Source organism: Physella acuta, unplaced genomic scaffold (genome assembly GCF_028476545.2).
Source record: "Physella acuta isolate Inbredline_101_S28 unplaced genomic scaffold, ASM2847654v3 ptg000463l, whole genome shotgun sequence".
NCBI lineage: Eukaryota > Metazoa > Mollusca > Gastropoda > Physidae > Physella > Physella acuta.
In genome coordinates, this window is record NW_026731982.1 from 124,342 (window position 1) to 151,322 (window position 26,981).

Here is a 26,981-nt window from a genome sequence, read left to right on the forward strand (position 1 = left end):
AGGTAGAAACTTGAACATATATATCATTTTAATAAAGAACAATTATAGTTGAACTTGAACTGTGTGTTATTGGATTCATTCGTTGCGCATCTTAAAATCCCCACCCTCACAGTGAGAGGGTGATTCAGCATTAGGCTCGTTATTAGGCTAGGTTTGCCTGTCGTGCCTTATGGAAACATAGGCCGCTGACAAGAGCTTTCCAGGTGTCCTGGGCTAGTCTCTCCAACTGTCCCCAGGTGTATCCAATCTTCTTGATGTCTTCTCACTTTTAGAAATAGGCTCGTTATTGAACAGGGAATTTTGATCGAAGAAAAACACGTAAAGTAATATCGGAAATACAGACATTGAAATGTAAAACATACATTCGTTATATTAATTTAAAAATTATCTTTAAAAATGAAACATAACCTTTTTTTATTTAAACAAAATATTTAAAATAAAAACAAATCAAGTACAAGCACTTAATTATAAAAACAGGAAAAATTAGTTACCAAAAGAAAACGTTTTTTCTTCTTTAACAAGGGAAGCAATTGTTTCGTCCTATGCTGTGTAGTAATTATTTGTTTGTCTCCATTTTAATGAGGTAAACAGATATGTGCTGTACAGATACAACATTGAATGGTATAACTTAGTCTCAGATGTCAGCTAGTCTCATCGCTCGCCTCACAACACCAGTGATGTCAGTGATAAGGGGACCATCGGTGTATGGTGTGCACATACAAATATACACACTTTAACACATTGGGTTTCACATAAAATAACTATCACACAATTTCACCCAGGGTTAGCCAAAGGTGTGTTGCTTCTTATGTGGTTTAACTAAGGTCAGGAGTTATGTATCAGGTACATGTCGACTAGCTGGATAACAAGTAGGCAAATATAACAGCAGTGGATACATGTAAATGGCACAACAGTTACATCAGTGAATGTCTTTATGTAGTCATAGATGTGAACGCTATGTATCTCCTCTTCAAAAAGTGAGTAGATGTTCCGATGAATGCAATTGACAGAAAGCTAGGTTATGTTAACATATTGGCACACATAATGCGCCACCTTCTATGAATATGATTGACTCAACACGACATAACACGGTAGACAAAAATACGTTAAGAAGCTTAAGTTTTAGTGTGTCGATACATTAAAAGAAAATTTAACTATTGTTTAAATCTAGGTTACCAGTACATGCAGTGAAGAATAGTAAATGTGATGGTGTTTGTAATGTGGGTGTGTGATGGTAATGGTGTGAGGGGTAGTTAGTTATTTCCATTAGAAAGTTTAAAGGTTATGTTGTGGGTGATATAGTGAAGGACGAAGTGGTGGGGTGCGTGACGATAAATATTGTGGAGAGGATTTTGTGGTGATTGTACTGTTGGTAGTGATGGATTCTACAGGACACAATTGCATTAACAGATAGTGTATAATGATAGATGGTGACATTAAAGTGCAAGGTACATATACATAGCACATCGACTTGTTGGATAATCTCTAATACAGTTAGTTATGGAAGACGGTTTTAAATAGATACGTGTTGTACACATACACAAATTATGGAATAACGTATTGAATTATTATTTTACTACATTTTGAATGTTAGGGTCAGATGTGCACGGTGGTGATACTTTATTATGTGCTTTTCAATGTTCAAGATACATTTTTTGTAAGTGGGTTGTACAGACATTATTAAATGTGTATTTACCTCATTTATTAGTAAAGGAAAATGGTATAGGCCTAGATCAGGGGTCGGCAACCTTTTGAGTCTAAGGAGCCAAAAGTTACAATTTACAACATTACCCGGTTTTTAAAGAGCCACTAATATTTTAATGTCAATAGTATATTTGTTTATGATTTTATATATCGATGGTCTCGGTCGCAAACCGTCTAACTCAAAAAAATTCGATTTTCTTTTTTTTACATAAATGAAAAGCCAATATGATTCCCCATAATGCCTGAAAATATTAGAGAAATCTGTAGAATGATTATTGAGATATAATCATTTGAACAAACCGCCTATTATTTCTAGCGCTAAAAATCTCGGCGCAAAACGAACATCGCTATATTTGTCAATACACTTTTGATAGGGAACGCAGTCGCACGCCGTAATCACACAATTTTAAGGCACAGCAGTCACAGTACTTATAGGTAAGGATATTTGATTAATTATGTTCAACTATTCTATTATATTTTAACATTTTAAAGAATAATAAACAAATAGTATTTGTTTAATATAGCCTATTTCCAGATTTTCAATAACCAAACTGATTTGTTTACATTTTTTAGGCTAACACCATGCTTTGAAACTAGATCTTCATTCTAGAATCTAAATATCAATCATAACAATATAATTCGAATTATATTTCCACAAGAATGTGCTATAAATTTAATAATTGTTTATTCACTATTAGCTTTAGCTTGAGGGTTTAGATACGTGTTAAGAAATGTTTATAAGGTAGGTTACAAAATGTTTGGCGTACATGTTCAACGACATAGTTAGTTGTCTTTAGTAGATGCTTTTATGATTAATTTTTCAACAGACAAGGCTATCTCAACACACCAGATTCTCTCAAAAGACCTGCCTCTCTCAACATACCAGCCTCTCTCAGCATACCAGCCTCTCAAAACAGACCATTCTTACCACATAACAGACCAGCCTCTCTCAACAGACCAGTCTTACCACATAACAGACCAGCCTCTCTCAACATACCAGCCTCTCTCAACATATCAGCCTCTCTCAACAGACCAGCCTCTCTCAACAAACCAGACTTACCACACAACTGACCAGCCTCTCTCAACAGACAAGCCTCTCAACAGATCAGCCTCTCTCAACAGACCAGCCTCTCTCAAAATACCAGTCTTACCACATAACAGACCAGCCTTTCTCAACAGACCAGCCTCTCTCAAAAGACCTGCCTCTCTCAACAGACCAGCCTCTCTCAACAGACCAGCCTCTCTCAACAGACAAGCCTCTCAACAGATCAGCCTCTCTCAACAGACCAGCCTCTCTCAAAATACCAGTCTTACCACATAACAGACCAGCCTTTCTCAACAGACCAGCCTCTCTCAAAAGACCAGCCTCTCTCAACAGACCAGCCTCTCTCAACAGACCAGCCTCTCTCAACAGACCAGCCTCTCTCAAAAGACCAGCCTCTCTCAACAGATCAGCCTCTCTCAACAGACCAGCCTCTCTCAACACACCAGTCTTACCACATAACAGACCAGCATCTCAACAGACCAGCCTCTCAAAATATCAGCCTCTCTCAACAGACCAGTCTCTCTCAACATACCAGTCTTACCACATAACAGACCAGCCTCTCTCAACAGACCAGCCTCTCTTAACAGATCAGCCTCTCTCAACATATCAGTCTCTCTCAACAGACCAGCCTCTCTAAACAGACCAGCCTCTCTTAACAAACCAGCCTCTCTTGACATATCATCCTCTCTCAACAGACCAGTCTTACCATACAAGACACCAGCATCTGTCAACTGACAAATCGTAAAGGCACCATCATCTCTCAACAGACCTGCCTTTCACAACAGACCAGTCGTAACATACAAAAGACCAAATCTCTTAAATAATTAATCTTACCATACAGGACACCAGAATATATCAACAAACTTGTCTAACCCTTTAAGGCACCAGTAACTCACAAGAGACCAGTCTCTCTCAGCAGACCAGTCGTAATATACAAAAGACCAATCTCTCTCAACTGACCAATTTTACCCTCCAAGAGACCAGCCTCTCTCAAAAGATTAGTCTTATCCTACAATAGACAAGCCTCTCTCAACACACCAGTCTTACCATACAACAGACCAGTCTCTCTCTAAAGATTAGTCTTATCCTACAACAGTCCCGCCTCTCTCAACACACCAGTCTTACCATACAAGACAGCAGCTTTCTTAACAAATCAGTCGTAACATACAATAGACCAGCTTCACATAACAGACATTAGACACCAACCTCTCTCAAAAAGACCAGCCTTACCATACAAGAGACCAGCCGATCTCGAAAGACCAGTCAGACCTATCAAGAATTCAAAGCGACAGATATTCGTGCACTGCAGTACAAGCCTGATGCAACTGTCTACTTCAAAGTGAAATAGCGGATAGCTGGCAATTGCTAAGCTAGGATCGTAAGATTATGATCTCATCTGTAGCCCCTGTCAAGTTGTACAAGAGCAGAAAAAAAGATAAAAGCTGTTATATTTGAGCACCTAATAGCAAGTGATAAACACACCTTTTTATGATGATTTCCCCGATTTAAAAAATATGTTGCCAATTTAATGTTTCTTTATGTGACGTTTATTCAAAGAATAAATTTTAAAAATAAACACATTTTTTCGTGTTACATTTTTGTAAAATAAGTAAACATTAAGTCAGTATTAATGTGATTAGTGTGTTATGTCTCATTCATAATATATCTGACAATACGGTTTCTGTTTTTACTATTATTATTCTACAAACCCAGCACCCACCAGATTTAGTAAAATAAACTGTGAGAGTAGAAAAATGTAATAAATAAAGCATAACCTTCAACAGTTTACAAGTCTAGTGCTAAATACAGACATAATGAATACAGTCGAAAGCGATAAAGCCATACTAAAACATCTCTATTAAAAGTTAAACTGACCCCATAATGTAGAATAAACTCAAATAATTAAAATATGAGCCCAAAACTATAATCTAAATTTTATGAAGTGTTAATTTTAACTTAAAAACATAAACATAAGTAAATCACGTTCATTGGACAAAACGAACGAACGCGGCTGAGACCGAAATTCTCGGTTCAAAACAGCTAAGTCTGCGCGCGCACAGATAGACGGTTTGCACCGAGAATTTTAGACCGAGCAAACCGTCTATCTATTTAAACCTGCCATAATTTTGGAAATATCAACAAAACCCATTTTAAAACGCTACAGTATAGTCGGTAGAGAGTTTCTTCAGAGATATCTTTAAAAAAAATTTGTATTAGAGCGATCGAGAAGGAAATAATCAGTTTTTTGTCTCTCCTGTAAAATTTACATTTTCAGAGTTAGACGGTTTGCGACCGAGACCATCGATATATATATATATATATATATATATATATATATATATATATATAATCCTGAACAAATATCATACTATATATATAATTTAAAATAAATAGCTTTGAATATAGGAAATAATCTCATTTGAATTTGTGTTGAGGGTATCTACTATGTACGTCAGAGTACTTGCATTTGTTTTGAATTGCTCAAATCTCTCAGTTAAAACATCCTTCATTTTGTTTATATTAATGCCAAAGTAATTGAATAGTAGCATCGGTTTCATAACGATAATTTTTCTGATTTTTTCGTAATTAAGTAATTTACCGCTCACCATGTATTCAACAAAAACGTATCTTTTTCGATAACAACCACTTCTTCAAGCAAGACATAGTCTCAGTTTTCTTTTCAATTTTACACTTAGCTGGTTTAGTTTCTTTGTGATATATACTGTGAAATTGAATGTTCAATTTGGAATGGACAATGTAATAGGAAGTACATATAGATAGGGAGTAACTGCATATTCTAATATAATAGTGAATGTTTATTGTTTATATCTTATGTTATATCGTTTATTACCGAGTGTTGCAGACTAATATTTTTTTGAGTTTTGAAAATAAAATGATTAATATGTGTGCATGGAGCTGAAGAGCCGCAACTAGACACCAAAAGAGCCGCATGCGGCTCGCGAGCCGCAGGTTGCCGACCCCTGGCCTAGATAAAATAATGGAGGAAATGAAATATAATCGAAAGTAAAGAGTCGTTAGTCAACAAAACATAAAAAATATTTCTGTAAGTTTTATATTTATGTATACAAATACAAAATATGCTTTTTGCTTCAACAAACAGTATTGATCTAAAACATATGCAACTTTACTAATTTTTGTAATAAAAAAATAATAAATTTGTGTAGCTTTTTTTCCTAAATTAATCTAAAATAAATCAGAGCATGTCTAATCACATTTGCAAATTAAACCCCTTACTTTTGAAGAATATTTAAATGGGGCATAACTCTTCAAAGTACTATTAAATAATTAATATATATCTTAACCAAACTAGAAAATCTAGACGTGTCACTTTTAGTGTCAGTAATTGCAATGGGTGATGTTGATGTGTAGTGCAGTGTAGGGGATGATAGGATGTTGTGGGGATGGGACTAGTTGCTCCACCACATCGCCTAGACCGTCGGGTTGACGTAACTGTGTAGGTACTACTAGCTGCTCCAACTCATCGCCTAGACCGTCGGGTTGACGTAACTGTGTAGGTACTACTAGTCGCTCTACCACATCGCCTAGACCGTCGGGTTGACGTAACTGTGTAGGTACTACTAGTCGCTCTACCACATCGCCTAGACCGTCGGGTTGACGTAACTGTGTAGGTACTACTAGTCGCTCTACCACATCGCCTAGACCGTCGGGTTGACGTAACTGTGAAGGTACTACTACGGTGAAGCATATATCTTAGGAGATGTACTGAACGACTCTTACATATCTCACCGAAGTATTATACAACACATGTTTAGCATTTATTGTTTTTCTTTATACTATTTAATTATGTTTCAGAATGGTTGATCCCATTGTATCAACATTATTTCCTTTCACTTAGTTAGACATTACATTTAGTGATATGCCTGTGTTAAGTGTAGTACAAAATCTCGATAAATGAATATCATCGGCAAACTTTGGTATCAGAAAAAAAGTATATATTTTATTTACGTTGGGTGTACAAAAACTTTTTTTTCACGGTTCCATTTGACCAGTTCTACACCCCATCCCAGGCTGGGTTCATGCAGAATTTTCTTACGGGTCTGGTGCGGGTCACGGGTCTGGTGCGGGTCACGGGTCTGGTGCGGGTCACGGGTCTGGTGCGGGTCACGGGTCTCAAGTCCGTGCTGATGGTGGCCGACCTTGAAGTAAAATGTAGTGCGTTATTATATATCCAAGCAGGCGAGCGATAGAATAACGTCAGTAAGGTAGAATTATTATAGGTAGGCCAGTGTTATGAAAGTGGTCTTAGGTATTGTAAGGGTATGAGAGTGTGTATATTGTGGAACGCTTTATATTAATAACATATTCTCAGTGTGTTACTAGGCGTGTTAGGATGTGACGTGGGAGAGTAGGAAGTTGTTGTTAGAGAAATAATTTGAGAACAGACCATATGAAGTCGTGACGTTCCCTAAACGATACAACAAGCAGCTGATTAAATATGTATATGATTATGAAAGTAAAAAATAAACAAACAAAACAGGCTTTGAGTTGCACAAATAAAGTCGACATGAATCTTTCTGGTGTTGATTACAAAAGGTGATGACATGTTGTAAACATACGGACACGTATTTACGTGTGATCACAACATATAAGACGAAGAAACCACACATGGGTTATAAATCTGTATATATATATATATATATATATATATATATATATATATATATATATATATATATATATATATATATATATATATATGTATATATATATATATATATATATATATATATATATATATATATATATATATATATATATATATATATATATATATATATATATATATATATATACTAAACAAAAATACTATTGACATAAAAATGTTAGTGGCTCTTTATTAACCAGGTAATGTTGTAAATTGTAACTTTTGGCTCTTTCGCCTGAAAAGGTTGCCGACCCCTGGTTTTGGGCAATCTCCAGCACATGCTATTTATAGACTTTCTAAGAAATATACTGTTAGGAAACATCTGAATTATCAGATCTTCCAATAGGCTATTGTCTATCAACCCCTTTAGCTTTAATTTTTTTTAAATGCTCTTTCGTGTGATATAGAGACACGTACGATTTTTCTTACCCCAAACTGTTTGATAAATACTAAACACGCATAATGGTCACATATAGCCAGTGGCGTAGCCAGGATCGTCTCAAGGGGGAGGGAGTGGGGGGTTCCAATTTTTACCCGGGGACAAACTTTCGATTTCCACCCCCCACCCCCCCAAACATTCGATTGGCACCCCCCCCCCTCCAACTTTTGATTTACAACCCCCCTCCCCCTCAAACTTTCGATTTGCATTCCCCTCATACTTTATATATATATATGTAGCTAGGGTGGGCCTAGCTACTAGTCACAAATCTGATAACGAACTTTAAGCCGAGACGCAATGTTACAGTCTGACGCAACCGATAGCAGGTGGCTTATTGGATCGGACTGATAACAATCTCAAAGCCAACGCGTGCTATTTTGGGAAACGGTACGAGGGGATTCAGACGGCCTGTCAACTTTGATTGATAGGATGCAGATGTTTATGACACGGACTGTACGTTAGAACTGCGCAACTAGTGGTCGGAGACATCGAGTACAAGTATCGATTACGGAGGAATACAAGTACGAAGATGAGTACGAATACAAGGGATAAATAGGAGGGGACGGCTGAACTCGCTGCTCTTCCCTCTTCATCGCTCGCTTTAGATCAGTCAGTCTGTGTGACATATCAAGTTGGTTATATTGTGTTAAGAAGGACATTAGACATGTGGATTCAGTTATATGAAGCCTAGTGAGGACTGTTAGGGGGTCAGTTGATTCAGACTATTATATTGAAACATTTCTGTTGATTCATTGTGTTATATTGAAGCATTTCTTGATTCATGTAATAAAAGGATCAATAGCGAACCTGCATCTTCGAGTCGTTCTACTGTAGTCGATGTTGTGTAGCATGAGTGGTTCAACTCGTTACAATTGGCGTTGTCGGGCAGGATAGACTCGGGGAAGGTCACAATTGGCGCTGCGAGCAGGGTCACAATTGGCGCTGCGAGTAGCCTAGGTCACATTTGGCGCTGCGAACAGGATGAATTCAACTAGACTTGCCGAGTTAGGCACCCATAGTCAACCTTGTGCATAACTGTGTTTAGTGTGTGTGTGAATTCTGACATTCAGGAACTGTGAAAATCGAGGAAAATTTTTTTCATATACACACGGTAAGAAAGAACTCTTTTGTTTTACTTACGGAATAAAATGTCTACTCTGGACGAGAAGCAGACCCATATAGTGGTCCTACCCAGAGAGTCCCACATTAACAAATTTTACGGGGACGGTGATCCAACTTTAACCAACAGGTTCAGTGAAGAGGTCAAAGCGGCCTGGGCCTCGAGAAGCATGTCACCAGAGGAGAGATTAAGACTGCTGATGGGCAGTATAGGAGAGACGGTTAGGGCAGAGGTCAAATGCCACGATAAAACCATCCAATCAGATCCAGATAAGGTGCTGGATCTGATTATGGAGACCTTTGGGGAGAGACGGTCGGGATCGCAACTGCTAGCAGGGTTCGTAGGCTTAAGGCAGAGATTGGCGGAGAGTGTGATGGAGTACTCACACCGGATGAACAGGGCCTTTGATTCGGTAAAGGTCAAAACACCTGACATTGATGTGCGCCTACTGAGGGACCATTTCATCGAGGGGCTGGCAACCCCGATCCTAAGAAGAGAGTTGAAAGAGGAGGTCCACAAAGACCCGCAGTTGACCTTCCTTCAGGTCAGGAACTCAGCGATCCGCAGGTCCGAGGATGAGGACCAATCGAACTGTTCGGTGGACAAAGTCTCTGTGCCTGAACAGAGACAATCCCCACCCACAGGGGCCGACACGATGGAGACCATGATGGCTCAACTGTTGGCCCACCTAGATAAGGTTGACCAACGTTTGGAGAGGTTAGAAAGCAGGTCAACAGCGGAGAATCAGGAAAAGAACGGGACAAAACAGGGACGGGTTGGACGGCCGCGTCCCGCCAAGCCATCACTCCAATGGACGGCCGACGGCCGACCAATTTGTTTGTCTTGTTCACAACCCGGACATATGGCACGGTACTGCCAGGGAAACGGTCGTCCTCTGTAAGGCAGGGCCAGGCTACAGAGGGGCGAGGTTATGGCCCAAGAAGCAAAATGATGGGAGTCTGTCCCGAAATGGTGATTACGATTGGGGACATCGCGGTGAAGGCAATTGTGGATACAGGCTCCCAGGTGACGACAATCACGGAAAATTTTTACACCAAATGGATGAAAGGAAAAGACCATAGGTTGAGGTCTGACACATGCATGCGCCTGACGGCAGCTAATGGACTAACCATTCCATACTGTGGTTATTTTCTGGCGGATGTCGTGGTGGCAGGACATAGGTTGAAGCAGGTTGGGGTGTTCGTTACGAAACACAACCTAGAGACAAATGTGTCAAATATACCTTGCCTGTTGGGCATGAATATTCTTGGCCAGTTGCCAGAATTTCTTACAAATATTGTCGGATCGACCACAACAGGTCGGGGATCCAAGATGGCCAGGTTTGCCAAGACCAGAGGAAGGACAGCAGTCCCGGCAAACACGGTCAAGGCAATCACATTACAAATTGGTGATAGAAGTGTGAATGGTGATGTGATGATAGAACCATGTGGCGCCGCACTGAGGGCAGGCGTCGTGTTACTGCGGACATACACATCAGCGGAAAACGGACTAGTTCAAGGGTTGGTAGCTAATGTTTTGGATGAGGAAATTTTTATACCGCCTAATACTCTGGTAGGAGTACCACAGAACGTCGAGGTACTAAGGTCGGCACAGTGCATCGAACTGAGCAATACCAGCAGTAATGAAGTAACAATTAGGTCGGTCAATGTGACGGCCGAGGTGAAGAAAGAGGATGGCCGATCATATACATTCCCGGAAACTGAGGACCCAAAACTAAATGAATTGCTGAATAAGTACAGTGATATATTTGCCTCGTATGAGGGTGATTTGGGGTACACGGAAGTAATCAAACACCAGATACCCTTACTACAAGACAAGCCGGTGGCGCAACCTTATCGAAGATTACCACCGAGTCACTACTCGGCGGTGAAAGCACACCTGAATGATCTACTAAAAAAGGGAATTATTACAACCAGTACAAGCCCGTATGCGGCACCGATAGTAGTGGTAAAAAAGAAGTCAGGGGAGATAAGACTGTGTTGTGATTACCGGAAATTGAACAATATCACAAGAAGGGATGCATTCCCCTTGCCTCGTATTGATGAATGTCTTGATGCGTTGGGGGGAGCAAGATTTTTTTCTACCTTGGATTTGGCTAGTGGCTACCACCAAGTGGCCATGCACCCCAACGATCAACATAAAACTGCATTTATTTCTCCACTGGGACTGTACGAGTGGACCCGTATGCCGTTTGGTCTAACTAATGCACCTGCTACATTCCAGCGAGTAATGCAGAGTGCTATGAGTGACTTTCTATTTCAAATAATGTTGGTGTATTTGGATGATATTCTAGTTTACTCAAAAACTTGGGAGGACCATCTAAAAAGATTAGAACAAGTGTTTCTCCGTCTTAGGGAGATAGGAGTAAAGCTGAACCCAGACAAATGCTGCTTCGGTCTGAAATCGGTACATTTCTTGGGTTACGTGATTTCGTCGGATGGCATCGCCACTGACCCAGATAAAATTGCAGCTGTTAAAGAATGGAAACAGCCAACAACTACAGTAGAGGTCAGATCATTCTTGGGCTTTGCTTCCTATTATAGAAAATTTGTGCCTGGTTTTGCAAAAATTGCCGCACCATTGCATGACTTGGTAAACAAAATGACAAAGAAACACAGTAAGGAGAAAAAGAAAGGTAAAACACAACTGATAGGTGAATTATGGACTGATGAATGCCTGAACTCGTTTAAGCTCTTGAAAAAGGCTTTGACAGAGGCGCCGATATTGGGATACGCGGACTTTGATAAACCATTTCGGTTAGAAATTGACGCCAGCTCTAAAGGTCTGGGAGCTGTGCTATCACAACAACAAAAGCAAGGTTTCAGGGTTATTGCGTATGCCAGTCGAGCTCTGAAGGGATCAGAGAGGAACATGACAAATTACAGCGCCATGAAACTAGAACTTTTGACATTAAAATGGGCTGTGACTGAAAAATTCAGGGACTATCTATTAGGTGCTAAATGTGTGGTATACACTGACAATAACCCCTTGAGTCACCTAAAGACAGCAAAGTTGGGATCCATCGAACAGCGATGGGCAGCAGAATTGGCACTCTTTGACCTAGAGATAAAGTATCGCCCGGGGCGGTACAATGGCAATGCGGACGCCTTATCAAGGAATCCTTACGAGAAACCGGGTGATGAGGAAGAAACGCTGACAGGAATATGTGAGGTCAGAGCGTCAACAGATATCCCTCATGGTGTACAAGTGATGCAAAACGGGCAGACCGGGGTGGAGCACATATCCACAGAGCCCGGACATATGGACAGTAGTGATTTTAATTGCTTTAATCACAAAAAGATAAGAGATGCCCAGAGAACGGATAGTGGCTTACAACCGCTATTGAAATACGTCCAGGAACAAAAATTCCCAGGAAGAAGGGAAAGAGAACAATTTGGTCGAGAAACAAAGAAAATGCTGAGTCAGTGGGACCGTCTCAGTATAGAGGATGGTGTTCTCATGCGGAGAATTCATGACCAAATTGATGGGACAATACACCAGGTGGTGGTGCCTGGACAGTTACGAGAAGAAGTGCTAAGGTTGGCACATGACAGGGCAGGACACCAGGGTCAGGACAGGACGCACAAAATATTACGACGGAGGTGTTACTGGCCCAATATGGAAATGGAGGTCAAACGCCATTGTGAGGCTTGTGTGAGGTGTCAGCATGCGAACATGCCAGTTGTCAAAATGAGACAGCCATCAGGACACCTACTAGCGACAAAACCACTAGAGATTGTGGCTATGGACTTTACGTCGTTTGAGCAATCATCGGATGGGACGGAACATGTGTTGGTAATGACTGATGTATTCACCAAATGGACGGTGGCGGTGCCCACGCGAGATCAGACTGCCAAAACAGTGGCAAAGGTCTTAATAGAACATTGGTTCATCAAATATGGCATACCAAGACAATTACACTCTGACCAAGGAAGGGCTTTCGAGTCAGAAGTTATTAACCAACTGTGCAGCCACTACGGGATCAACAAATCTAGAACAACCACATTTAATCCGAAAGGAAACGGACAGTGTGAACGGTTCAACCGCAGCATGCATGATTTGCTGCGTACGCTAGAACCTGAACAGAAAAAACGTTGGCCTGATTTTCTCCCAGAGTTGGTATATCTATACAACTGCACACCCCATGCCACAACCGGCTTTTCGCCACACATGTTGCTGTTCGGACGAGAGGCTCGACTCCCTCTTGATTTGTTCCGAGGAAAAAGGGAGAGTATGACTGGCTCATACACCGCACTGGAATATGTGAATGAACATATGAGAAGAATTAGAGAAATGTACAGGGTAGTACAGGAAAGACTAGAACATGAAGCACGGCGAAGGGAACCGCCGGTACAGACGAAGGACCCGCCACTCAAACTGAATGACAGGGTATTACTGCGTAGCCACCCGTTAGGCAGAAACAAAATCCACGATCTCTGGGGACAGGAGATATGGCAAGTCGTGGAGATGCCTAAAGTAGCAGGTGGCCCCTTTAAGATAAGACCCATCGATCACGCCAAACCGGATCGGTGGGCGAATATTGCTCAATTAAAGAAATATTGGAATAGGCAAGAAGAGCAGTTACACGCAAGGAAATCCAAGACAATTAGGGAACCGGAAACTATAACGGAAATTCACATACCCATCCCGGAACCATATCACCATCAACAGAACAACCGCGATATACAAGTGGAGGATAACGGCAACAAAGAGGATCCCGTTCCTTCCAGAAGCAGAGAGACAGTAGACCATCAGATAAGTGGTCCGCGGAGAAGTTTGAGGAACAGAAGGAAGACGAAATTTTTTGTCAGCAACCATCAAGTCTTTCATGGTCGCGCTGGTATGAGAACAGACGGTGCAAAAACCTATAAAACTGAACTGGTGAAGGCATCAAACGAGAAGGGTGGATGTGAATTCTAGAACTGTTTTGTGTCTCAGGAAGACGATGTAGACACAGTTGATATGTGAAATAGGTATAACTGTCAATCGTATACGAATGGAACGTCGTGGACAGTGAGTGGAACAATAGAATTTTTTTTACGATTGTGCGATTGACTTTGGAGGAGTGCACCTGCCAGGCGTTGTTTGTGGTTGAAAACACACAAAAAAAGGCAGGGGTGGATGTAGCTAGGGTGGGCCTAGCTACTAGTCACAAATCTGATAACGAACGTTAAGCCGAGACGCAATGTTACAGTCTGACGCAACCGATAGCAGGTGGCTTATTGGATCGGACTGATAACAATCTCAAAGCCAACGCGTGCTATTTTGGGAAACGGTACGAGGGGATTCAGACGGCCTGTCAACTTTGATTGATAGGATGCAGATGTTTATGACACGGACTGTACGTTAGAACTGCGCAACTAGTGGTCGGAGACATCGAGTACAAGTATCGATTACGGAGGAATACAAGTACGAAGATGAGTACGAATACAAGGGATAAATAGGAGGAGACGGCTGAACTCGCTGCTCTTCCCTCTTCATCGCTCGCTTTAGATCAGTCAGTCTGTGTGACATATCAAGTTGGTTATATTGTGTTAAGAAGGACATTAGACATGTGGATTCAGTTATATGAAGCCTAGTGAGGACTGTTAGGGGGTCAGTTGATTCAGACTATTATATTGAAACATTTCTGTTGATTCATTGTGTTATATTGAAGCATTTCTTGATTCATGTAATAAAAGGATCAATAGCGAACCTGCATCTTCGAGTCGTTCTACTGTAGTCGATGTTGTGTAGCATGAGTGGTTCAACTCGTTACAATTGGCGTTGTCGGGCAGGATAGACTCGGGGAAGGTCACAATTGGCGCTGCGAGCAGGGTCACAATTGGCGCTGCGAGTAGCCTAGGTCACATATATATATATATATATATATATATATATATATATATATATATATATATATATATATATATATATATATATATATATATATATATATATACCGAGGGGTCTATGGGGGCCCCCTGCCTACGCCACTGCATATAGCTTAATACCCATACCTCTATCTAATCATACACACATTTATTAGTCTGCAACACTCAGTAATGAACGATATAATAATAAATATAAACAGTAAACACTCGCTATTCTATTAGAATATTTAGTGAATCGATATTTCAATGTAGACATACTTCCTTGTTTCCTAAAACTGAGCTATTTAAATATAAAGAATGCCTGTGTTTGGATCATATTTATCGGGGCACTACCGCCCACCACCATGACGTGCTGTGTGAAAGCCTTGAGTGTAAGTTAATCACTCACCGTAATATCACCGTTAATCACTCACCGACGGTAAGTGGCGCTCTCGTGAATCCGATAACACTACCGCTGGGGCGTCACGCAGCCCCTAGCTAGGTTTAATTATCGAATGTCGTATTGTAGGATGCTCATTAAAAATAAGGTAGGCGCTTAGTGCTCACGGGATAGCACTGGGCGCCAAATCGCACCCTGCAGTGACGTCGGAGGACGCATCAAATTCAATTTAGTGAGCGACTATAACAACCTATTGTACCCATAGCTTATCGCGCTGTTAAAATGAACGTATTGTTGCCCATCGTGACTCTAGTGTGCAGCCTTAAAAAAAAACAAACAATGTAGGCGCTATAGTGCTCGCCAGGTAGCCAGATGGACGAAGCGCCGGCGGTTGCGTCTGTTGCAGTTTTGCCGCTGAATATAGTAGTACCCATTACCCGCTATGCAGAACGCCCGATTAACGGATGCCACGTACTAATATAGCCGCTCTGGGTGCCAAAACGTGTATTGACAAAAAATGCACCACCCGGGCGCCGCCCATAAGAAATTTTAATTTTTTTTTCGCAGGAATCTTCTCGGGAATATTTTTATCTACTCTACAAAGTTTCCTGGCACTCGGATAAACTGTGTCAAACCGCATACAACTTTTTTTTTACCGTATATAGAGAACAATCGCACCTTTACCCCCCTGGGGCGCCGCCCCTGCGTAATTAAAAAACAAATTGCACAAACCTCCCTATGAGTATTCTCAACAATTTTCCCAAGTTTCATGGCGATCTGATGAAAGGTGTAGTAAGGCATAAAAGAAAAACAGACACACACACCCACATGCTTTGTTTTATGTTTATGTATATAAATACATATATATATAAATAAATATATATATATATATATATATATATATATATATATATATACATATACCAAATCCTAATATTAATGATAATAATAGTATACAAATGTTGGCGGCTCTTTAAAAACTTTGAAATTTTGTAAATTGTAACTTTTGGCTCTTCTGTCTCAAAAGGTTGCCGACCCCTGATCTAGGAGAGACAACTCCAAAATCAAACAACTGCTGTCTGGTAGTTTGTTCTTGGGTGGACAAAGGCTATGGAAGCAAATCCAAAAAGAAAAGCAGGCTAATATCGGAGCCAATGGCCTCAATGGTACATAACCATTTGACATGTATCCTGAATTGTAGTGAAGGATTGGTCGAGTCAGAAATGAAGTCTCGAGTTCAAACCTTCTGGGAGATAAGGCTCGATTCTTACCAAACACTAACAATTTAAGAACAAAGAAGAAAAACTGGAGAGTTTTAACGTAATTTCCATACAACATGAAAAGTAGAGATGAAAACATATCTACAAAGAAGGCATGTAGTAGATCACATAATTATGTTTTGTGTCCACCATATGGAGCATTTTTTTTTCAACTGCTATAATTTTTCAACACCAAGAAGATTGAATTATGTTTTATTGTATGTTGAATGTTGTTTTTTAAAGAATGGATGTTTTTCGAATTTATTGCTAATAACAGTTGTCGAGAAAAATGTGCTTCCCACAGAAGTAAAACATATGACATATTTTGTTACATTTTAATTACAAATCGTTTTGATCAGATTAGGTAGTTGTTGGCTTTGTATAAGAACATAACTTTGTATGTTACAACTAAAACATAAAAGGAGAAAATCACAGTGATCAGTGTTGGTAGTTATTAGCTTGGTGCGCGGACCTTTGACCACCGGTGCTTTGACCATAGGGGGTTTGACCATAGGGGTTTTGACCACAGCGGAGCTTTGACCATAGGGGGATTGACCACAGGTGTTTTCTCAGCAGAGGGTCTTTGATCACAGGCGGTTTGTCAACGGGTGTTTGATCACAAGTTTAACTATACATTTTAAATAAATTAAATGCATGCGGTTTAAATACTGTTCTGAATATTTATGTATAACATTATAATTAATTGTCTCCATTATTTTAAAACTAGTATTAAACTGCACACAACTGTTGCATCAGTGAATGTCTTTATACAGTTATAGAAGTGAACACTGTTTATTGCCAGTTCGCACCAGTGAGTTGATTTTCCGTTGAATGCAAGTGGAAGAGAACCAACGGTTTCAAATGAAGCTTGAAAATTACAACGATTAAAACATTTCAACCATTGTCGTAACATTTAATAATTAAATTATTAATTATCACTACCCAGTAATTGATCACAAACTTAACAAATTAAGTCAATTGACCTGACCAAGGTCGGAGGTAACGTAGATTAGGACATTTGAAGATTTTAATTGATGTGTCATGTCAGCTTCAATCGGATATTCCATAAAATGCTTAGTTTCTCACTTTGTAGGCCTGTTACTTTGTGTACTTAAATGTACTATCGTAATCATACAAATTGTATAACACATGTGTATAATGCCAAGAGGTATTCAATGTATGCTTTCTTATGTATGCATAGACATGCAGCCTAAGGAATGAAATAAAGAGAAATATATGTCCGTTTAAAATTATAATAGCTAAATGCATTCAAGAAGTATGTAAAATTGTAAAAAATCTAAAATAAAATTATATTAATATGAAATGTAATCTAAAGCTATTAAATAAGTGCTCATTTCCAGAATTTCTTCCAGGCATCTCTTCGTGGGAGCGGAGCCGACGCCCCCCAACGGAAGCCTACCGCTCCCGGCCCAGCCCCCCCCCCCCCGAACGAGATGAAATTTATATAGTAAACATACATTTTTACTGGTGTCCGATCCCCAAAAAAATGTGGACCGCCCCCCCCCCCCCCCGAAAATATCAAGTGCCCCCTCCATAGAAAAAAGTCTGAAAGAAACACTTCTCATATCAGAGTGTGAAAATACTGTCATGGGTCACAAAACAATCTTGAAAAAAAAACACTAGCCAACCTTATTAAATTACATACGTATACATTATTTTAAAACAGCTATACAAGTCTGTTTAGCGTTTAGAGATATTTTCTTTATTTACAGACCTACAGGCCAACACCTACGAAATAACAATCATAACCATTACAATTGCGTTTACTAAACATCGTGCGCACTGATATCAGCATGATTTGAACGTGTATGTATTGACACTTATAACACTATCTTGGTTTTATTTATTTATTTATTTATACGTTTTTACTAAACAATGCGCTCAGTTATTCAATATTATCTTTAACGGTTACTTCCCTTTTTGATTTTAAAAAAAATGTAAGGTACATAATTCTTAACTTTTTTTCATGATATACGATGAATAACAAAGTAAAAGAAATTTAAAGAAGACAAGATAGTTTTGTTTTCCTACTTTCTTACAATTTTTTTTGTAAACTGTAAAAAAATTGTACAATTTGACAAGTAATAGAAATACCAAAAAAAATATACGCATTATATTTACACAGTAAACTTTCGACATTTTAATAGTTAGAGAATTTAATAGCAAAACTTCAGTTGATTCAATGTTACTATCTCGATTTCGTTTTCGGGATTGTTCTAATTTAATACTATTACCAGGCAAAAAAAAAAAAAAAAAAAAAAAAAAAAAAAAAAAAATTACCAGGCACAGTGGTGGCAAAATGCAGATCTTTGAGAAGACCCTCACGGGCAACACTATCACCCTCACGGTTGAGCCTAGTGATACCATTGAAAATGTTAAAGCCAAGATTCAGGACAAAGAAGGCATTCCTCCTGATCAGCAGAGATTGATTTTTGCTGGTAAGCAGCTTGAAGAAGGCTGAACATTGTCAGACTATAACATCCAAAAGGAATCGACCCTTCATTTGGTGCTACGTCTTAGAGGTGGTGGCAAAAAGCGCAAGAAGAAGAATGACACCACACCCAAGAAAAACAAGCACAAGAAGAAGAAGGTCAAGCTTGCAGTTCTTAAATTCTACAAGGTTGATGAAAATGGCAAGATAACTCGCCTTAGACGTGAGTTCCCAAACAAATAATGTGGAGCTGGTGTATTTATGGCATCCCACTTCGATAGACAATATTGTGGTCAATGCTGCCTCACCTATGTCTTCAACAAGCCAGAGGAGGAAGCTGAGGCGTAAAATGTTTCTCTTATAATGCTATTAAACATTTAAAAAAAACAATTTTGAAATAAAACGTACGACACATTGTATAAAAACAATATTAACATTTATCCATAAAAATTATAGAGAATGCCATTATTATGCATGTTTGACCCAAACTTCTATCATGTTGTATAATCCTTGATGCAACAGTTTTAAATATTACGAGCCGGCCCGCGGCATAACATACGCCGCTATTTCGTTGTTGTTTTTTCTACTTTTCAGTAATTCAAAATTTGTGAATTCGACAGTACCAACGCTGCCACTGAAAATATTTCTTTAAAACACTATAAGTAGCTCGTTAAGGACCATAACCCCCCCCCCCCACTTTCCTCTCCCCCCTCCCCCCCCCCCCCCCACGTTTAAAATCGTTGGCTCTGCTTGTAAACATTTAGAGTGAACACAGCTCACTAAAACCATGTAGGGGTGGGGAGGTAGGGAGCGCGTTTACAGCTTGTTTTCTAGGCGCGTTTGCAGCTTGTTTTCTAGCGGCTCCCAGAAGAGAATTATATATATAGATTTGTATCATTTTGTAATTATCAACATTACTTACAAGAAAATTGAAGATAAACGGTTTGTGACGTGGTCATCTAAAAAATGTTAAAATGTCGAAGTAGTAAGTGAGCGAGAATAGAATCTCCTGCAAATATACATACAGAGGCACATAATCAATGGCAACTTTGTATATTAGAAGTCATATGCACATATCACAAGAACTAACAATGGAGCTGTGTCCATTCTCAATTTCTCTAAGGCGAGAGCCGGTAAGGGGAACCACTCGACTACAGGGGCTTAAAGAAATCAGGGCTAAAACCTTGTTTATAGCCAGGGTACCGATAGCAGTCACCCGACTACGTTTCAGGGGCTTAAGGAAATCAGGGCCAAAACCTTGAGAAACGATTTATATTTGAGTCATCGCAAGAACCGTCTTTTAAACTAAGGGTAACGATAAAAGCTTAAACTATGTTTTTCCATGGACTATTGGCTGTATTTGAAGTTTATTTTCCACGGATAATGTTTGGGAGGCGGGGGGGGGGGATAATTTTGCAAGGCGTTACAAAAAAGCCTAGGATAATTGAAAAAAGGTACTATTGGCTATGTTAAACATCTGTTTACTTTTTTAACGAAGTCTTAATCGCGTCTCTGCATATTGACAGACGCAATACACAATATTGAGCATATCGATACAGACGTGTTATATTGATATAACTGTTATTGCTTAAGTTTAGTTGTTATTCGTAACGAAATGGTTCGTGTATTACTGCAATGTTTCCAATACTAGTGTGCGTAGCAATTTACGAAATTAAAATATGCAGGTGTTGAAATAAATATGTATTAATATTATTGTAATATTTTAATATGCAGTTCCTTTGAATTATTATTGCATAATTTGCTAATATTGACCGGTGATAATTATATACCATAATAGTATTTTAAATACTTAAGGGAAATCACTCAGTAACTTTGTGCAAAAAGTAGTTATAAATAAAGATTGATTCACAATATTTCAAGATCACTTTTTAAAAATAATTTTTCAGAAGGTAAAATGTATTCTTAATAAAATTTAATGTTCATTACGTTCTTTTGGTAGATTTTAAATCTTTTAATTGTATTTATGTTTTAACGTACAACTATTACTATGTGAGTCACATACATTTTTTATTTGGGATCCATTTATTTGATCAAGGTTATGTTGTCTATTTCTTTTTCGAAACTATGTATCTCTGCTAATTTAATGTATTAATACAGGGGTCTCCAAACTTTTCAGTCCGAGGGCCGCATTAACAATGAAATATCAGTTCGGGGGCCAGAGTTGCTTTAAGGCATCTCTTCGGGGAGGGAGTCTACCGCCCCACCCCACGAAATATAATTTATATAGAAATATTTACAAATTTCAAGTTTCCACGCCCCTACGCCCCAACCTACCCCCACGGAGATAAAAGTCTGGAAGAAACGCTTTCGGGGGTTGATAACACACTCGAGGTCCAAGTTTGCTCTAAAATTGTTCTTCACGTATTTCATTCTTGAAAATGTTTGTTCACACAGGTATGTTGTTTCAAAATTTGAAAGGTACTTTGATGCAGAACTTTTAATATTAGGAAAGTCTTCCTAGTGCAAAAAATTATGAAAATTAATCTCCCTTCTTTGAACGTGTCTCTAAGGAAGTCATTTTCTTGCAATTCAATGTCCTCCAGGTGCAGTTCATCTTTGCAACTGGCCACATTTGCTTCAAATGGGTTTTGAAGCAGTCTCACTTCTTCTGCCTGAATCCAAGTCAGAGAACCTACTGAAACTGCAGCAGGAAGTCTTTGATGATCATATGTAAATGACGTGGGAAATTCATTGTTTGCTTCAGCCGTAAAGACCTTGCACTGCTGAAAGTGCGTCAAGTTGTTGGCCTGTACTTGTTCCAAATACATGACAAGTTTGGATCTGAAGGCCTTTAGGTGGGTGTATAGACAAGAATTAAAGAAACTAAATTTCCCTCTCTTGCCGTTTTAGATTTAAATGACTAGTTATGTCTGCAGCAGAGACCAATTTCTATACCCACTCGAATGAACACAAGAAGTTGAGGTGGAACAACTGTCCAGCGACTCATCCATTGCAATTGAAAAATCGCGAAGCTTGCTCACATATTTCGCTATTTGAGTCACGATGTTTTTACCAATGTCTGCAACACGGCGGGCAATGGTATTTGCACCCAAAGCTACATTTTCAAATTGTTTTGAATTTTCCTTGCAAAGTTCCTCAGTCACCTCTAACAGCATTTATTCAGATCTTCGCGGGCCGGATGAAATGACCTCGCGGGCCGCATCGGGCCCGCGGCCGTAGTTTGGAGACCCCTGTATTAATATATAAAACTTTCTCGGCCTTTTGGCTAAGATCAAAATGTAGTATCTGTTATGGATCTATATCAGGGGTCGGCAACCTGCGGCTCTTTTGATGTCAAGATGCGGCTCTTCAGCTTCATGCACAAATATTTATATTTTTTTTTTATTTTCGAAAATTAAAAATATTGTTCTACAACATTCGGTGATGAATGATATAATAATAAATATAAACAATAAACACTAGTTATTATATTAGAATATTTATTTAGTCCCTATTTCAATGTACTTTCTAGTATATATATATATATATATATATATATATATATATATATATATATATATATATATATATATATATATATATCCATATAAAATATCATAATATTGAAATAAAAAAATGTGCGTGGCTCTTTAAAACTGGGAAATTTTGTAAATTGCAACTTTTGGCTCTTCCGTCTCAAAAGGTTGCCGACCCCTGATCTATATGGATCTTAGCCATTTGGTTGGTCAGCCCTTTTTAGGGCTGGCCGCCGGGGCCGAGAGGCGGTCAAATCTACTACTCAACTCACGCAAGCAATCAATTGCAACTCTCGCCAACGATCGCTGTGGGGTTGCGCCCACACATCCCTCGAAATGCACATGCACTCGAGATGAGTCACCTAGTACTTGTATTGGGTGGCTTCAAATGTACGAGTGGCTAACTTTTCAATCTTCTATTTTTCAGCCTGACGACACCCACCTAGGAGAAATCTTAGATGGGAGGTCCGTCACAATCGCTAGCAAATCGACTCATCTACTACGTCAAACACAACTACCTCGCTCCCAACAAACTCACTACCACTCTGACGACACCCACCTAGGAGAAATCTTAGGTGGGAGGCTTTCAAAGACCAACTACTCAACTTACCTAAAATAAACAATCGTCAACAGCTTCACTTTGCCCATTTCAACTACTTCAACAAAATCCTCGACTCAGCAACATCAGCAAAACTTCACTCTTCAACGTCATTTCGACCAACTCAATTACTCGACTACGTCACAACTTCACTCTTCTTCAAAACTACAATGAACAATATTTCAAAGCAACTCACTTCGAACGATCTCTCAACCAACCTAGGAAAAAACATACTTCAACGCAAGGACACTACCTCAACCACCCTCTCCAAGTTCTACACCATTCGATCAACTCTACCATCAACGACAAGACACCAAACTCGCTCTCTCCAAGTACAACTACCAACTAAGAATCAACCACTACCCAACAAAGATTGTATCACTCGCAAGAAGCAAGGCCAAAGGACGATAAGCGATCATGTTTTGTCATGTACTCTGTTATTTTAAAAGAAACCAAGAAACCGGAAGTGAAAACAAGTGAATCAAGGAAACAGAAAAACACGGAAAATACGACAAGCCCGGATTAAATTGTTTAAATATATATAATATTTCATGTATGTATATGCTCATGTAAACCTGCTCTTGCTGCCTCTCCATTCGAGCTGGGGTAGACAGCAAGTGAGGAATAATATTAAACACTAGAAAAAAAAATTTAAAAATAATATATATATATATATATATATATATATATATATATATATATATATATATATATATATATAACTCTAATAATGGGAACAAAAAAAATAATAATAAAAAGTGCATATTAATAAAGTAGCGCCACCGTGCACATCTGACCAAAACATTACAAATGTAATAAAATAATTCAATACATTATTCCATAATTATTGTATATACAACACGTACCTGTATAAACCCCTCTTCAATAACTAACGGTATTAGAGATTATCCAAAATGTCGATGCGTTGTGTACATGTCCCTTGCACTTGAATGTCACCATCTATCATTATATACTAACAGCTACTGCAATTGTGTACTATAGAATCTCTCACTATTAACAGCACTATTACCACAAAATCCTCTCCACAATGATTATCATCACTCACCCCGTTACATCATCCTTAACCCACACCACACTGTATAGGTGTCAGAACTTACACGTCCACATCATGCTACTTTCAATAAGAACAGTCAACACATGCGATTACATAACATTTTGTTATTATGGTGATGATCGCTATAGTGTTTTAGTGCTAGTTAAAAACTATGAAATACATGCAGATATGGTTACATTATTCTTTGAAGATAATTATTTTAGTTATAAAATATGTGTTTTGGTTAGTGTAAGTTGGCGAAAGCAGAAAAAAATGACATATTGACAAGATGAGTGGACATTTTGTAGATAGACAAGAATGGGAAGCTTTAGTTTTAGTGGAATGGTTTAGATACGCCTTTACCATAAAATGTGTGTATTGAATTTCTTCCAGCAACCTTGAGGCTATAAGCAAAGAAAACGTGTATAATCACCCTCATCAATAGTCTACTGTTAGATTAGATACTTTTATAAAACTTATAACAAATTTAAAGCAACAGATGTAGCGCTAAAGGAAGTTAAGGGATAACGCTCTAGGACAGGGGTTCTTAAACTTTTTGGAGGTAACGAACCCCAACAGTTTGATGTGCGGATTGGCTGAACCTTTCTTGACAGCTATATCGTCTACACTGACTAAATTCGATCGAGTATCATTTGAGTTGGGTGTGTGTCTTCAACTCCGATGAGACTAAACTCACACAAACTTCGGGTTTCAACAAACCCTGTTTAAGGGTTTCGGGGGGGGGGGGGGGATTCTGTAGAACCCCCCCCCCCCCCCCCCCACCCTTTAGTCATGACTATGTATAGTTTGCTTCTTGGTTACAGTTAGCGCTCAGCCCAAGCACTATATAAGAGCTTTTTTTAGATTTTTACATTCGAGTGTATGTAGGTTATTAAATCATACGAAATATAGTAATAAGATGTGTGAATGGAATGTGTGATGAAGTCTGTATTTATTTACTTAGTATCACGTTTTTAAAATTCTAAAACGGGCATTCTAACTGTGTCTATTTATGCCCACGACTATAAGAAGGGTCTACCTGCATGATCGATCGATTTTCTGAGTCGAAATATTGGCGATAATAGAATTTGTGTGCACATGTTAATTCATTATTTCTTTTTTTTTCCATCGGTATTGGTATTGCACACTTGTATGGCATTTGCTTGTTTATAAAAACTTCATACATAAAGTAAGCTTTGCAGTATTGTACAAAATTAATTGTTTCTGAAAAAAAAAATATTTATCAACATATTCCAGTCTAGAATCAGGCTGATATGCCTCAGTTTATTTCTTGAAGATAAACAACCATAACGGAAACACAACCCTGTGTGTAAAATGTTCTTTAGTTGTACTTTTAATAACGCGACTATCATCAACCTTATTTTTTCAGAAGCTTCTGCTTATGTTTGGGTTTATAGCATTCTAAGGGGAACAACTGTGTAAAGTATTGATGACAGGAGAACGGAGTTAATTCCCATTATCTGAATATCTATTTTAACTGCATCCACTTTTTCTTAAATAATTTCAATTATATTTTTGTTCCTTTTCTCTGTTTTGAAAAAAAGCCGTTGAAACATGTTGTTGATTGAAATAAAATATTTGAAAAACAAAATTACAAAAAAGAAATGACTGAAGTAGATACTAGGTGGAAAGAGCAGTGCGAAATATACATGTAATATTAATTTAATTGGGCCCCAATTTACATTGTCTTCCCTTCTTTCTACACCCTACCCCTATCTAAAATTGTAGCCTAATAAAATGCTGTAGTAATGTGAAAATCCCGACACAAACATATTCTTCTTAAAGCCGTTGTCCAGTGTACAGATCAAAAGTTTAAATCACGTGATCCATTCGTCACACAATATTTTTGAACCAATCATTACAGCACGCAGTTTTAGCCCTATATCAATAACCTCACAAAACCTTAACCCTACCACCCCGAACCACCGTAGACCATTTTGTTTTAATCCCAAACCTACACACATAACAAACAAGACCATGTCTATACAATCCCAGCCCTAACTAAACCCTAACCTTAATATTGCAATAGAGAGTGTTCAGATCAAACTCTTACAGCAATTTACCCATACGTTTTAAAACCAAATTGCTCAACCCGCAAAATAAGTGAATCCTAAATCCCAGTATTAACCCCACAACTCCTCATTAAAGCAGTGATATATAGGACCATACAAAATATGTCAATTCATACTGGTAATTCTTGTCGTAGATGCATGTTGCTTCCATATGCTTCCATTTTCTGTGCCTTATTAGGAGAAGAGTTCTTTTCCTTGGTAAAATTTGTGTTCCGCATTATTGTCAGTATCAAATTCTTATAAGTTATTTTCGAAATTTAATATGCCATACCACTGACTGTCGTTGTAGTAGTGGATAAAACTAAAGTTTTGAATTTGAATAAAATAAATATTAACGTGCCTATAGCTTTTATTTTTAATAAAGTAAAGAATGATAATTGTAAATTCAATAAAAAGTCAAATTTCAAAACGAATACTGTTCTGCACAAAACTGTTTAATAAAAAATAAACAAAGAATAGCATTTCTTTAAAACCACTATTCGGTTAATGTCAAACTGTATTTGATCATTAACACTATAGATTATTTACCGTATGCAGTTTACATGTAAACATGGGAAGTAACTGTTATTAGTAATATTGCATCACTGTGTACAATGCTTACTAACGACATTAAAAGAAACTCATCAACGATAATAGAATTCCCAAGCAACAGAGAGAATACCAAAAGAACCATAGACAAAAATGGAGTTTGAAAGTTCATAAGACCAAATAAATTCAGCCGAATGTAAGGATTTCTTCTACTCCAAACATAAATAAATAC

At 38.5% G+C, this 26,981-nt stretch overlaps 2 pseudogenes; both read left to right on the forward strand.

The window, feature by feature from the left end:
* The first annotated feature begins 18,829 nt into the window (after positions 1–18,829).
* LOC131943615 (ubiquitin-ribosomal protein eS31 fusion protein-like) lies at positions 18,830–19,350 on the forward strand (annotated as a pseudogene).
* Positions 19,351–22,206: 2,856 nt separating this feature from the next.
* Positions 22,207–22,371, forward strand: LOC131943622 (uncharacterized; annotated as a pseudogene).
* Positions 22,372–26,981: the final 4,610 nt, after the last annotated feature.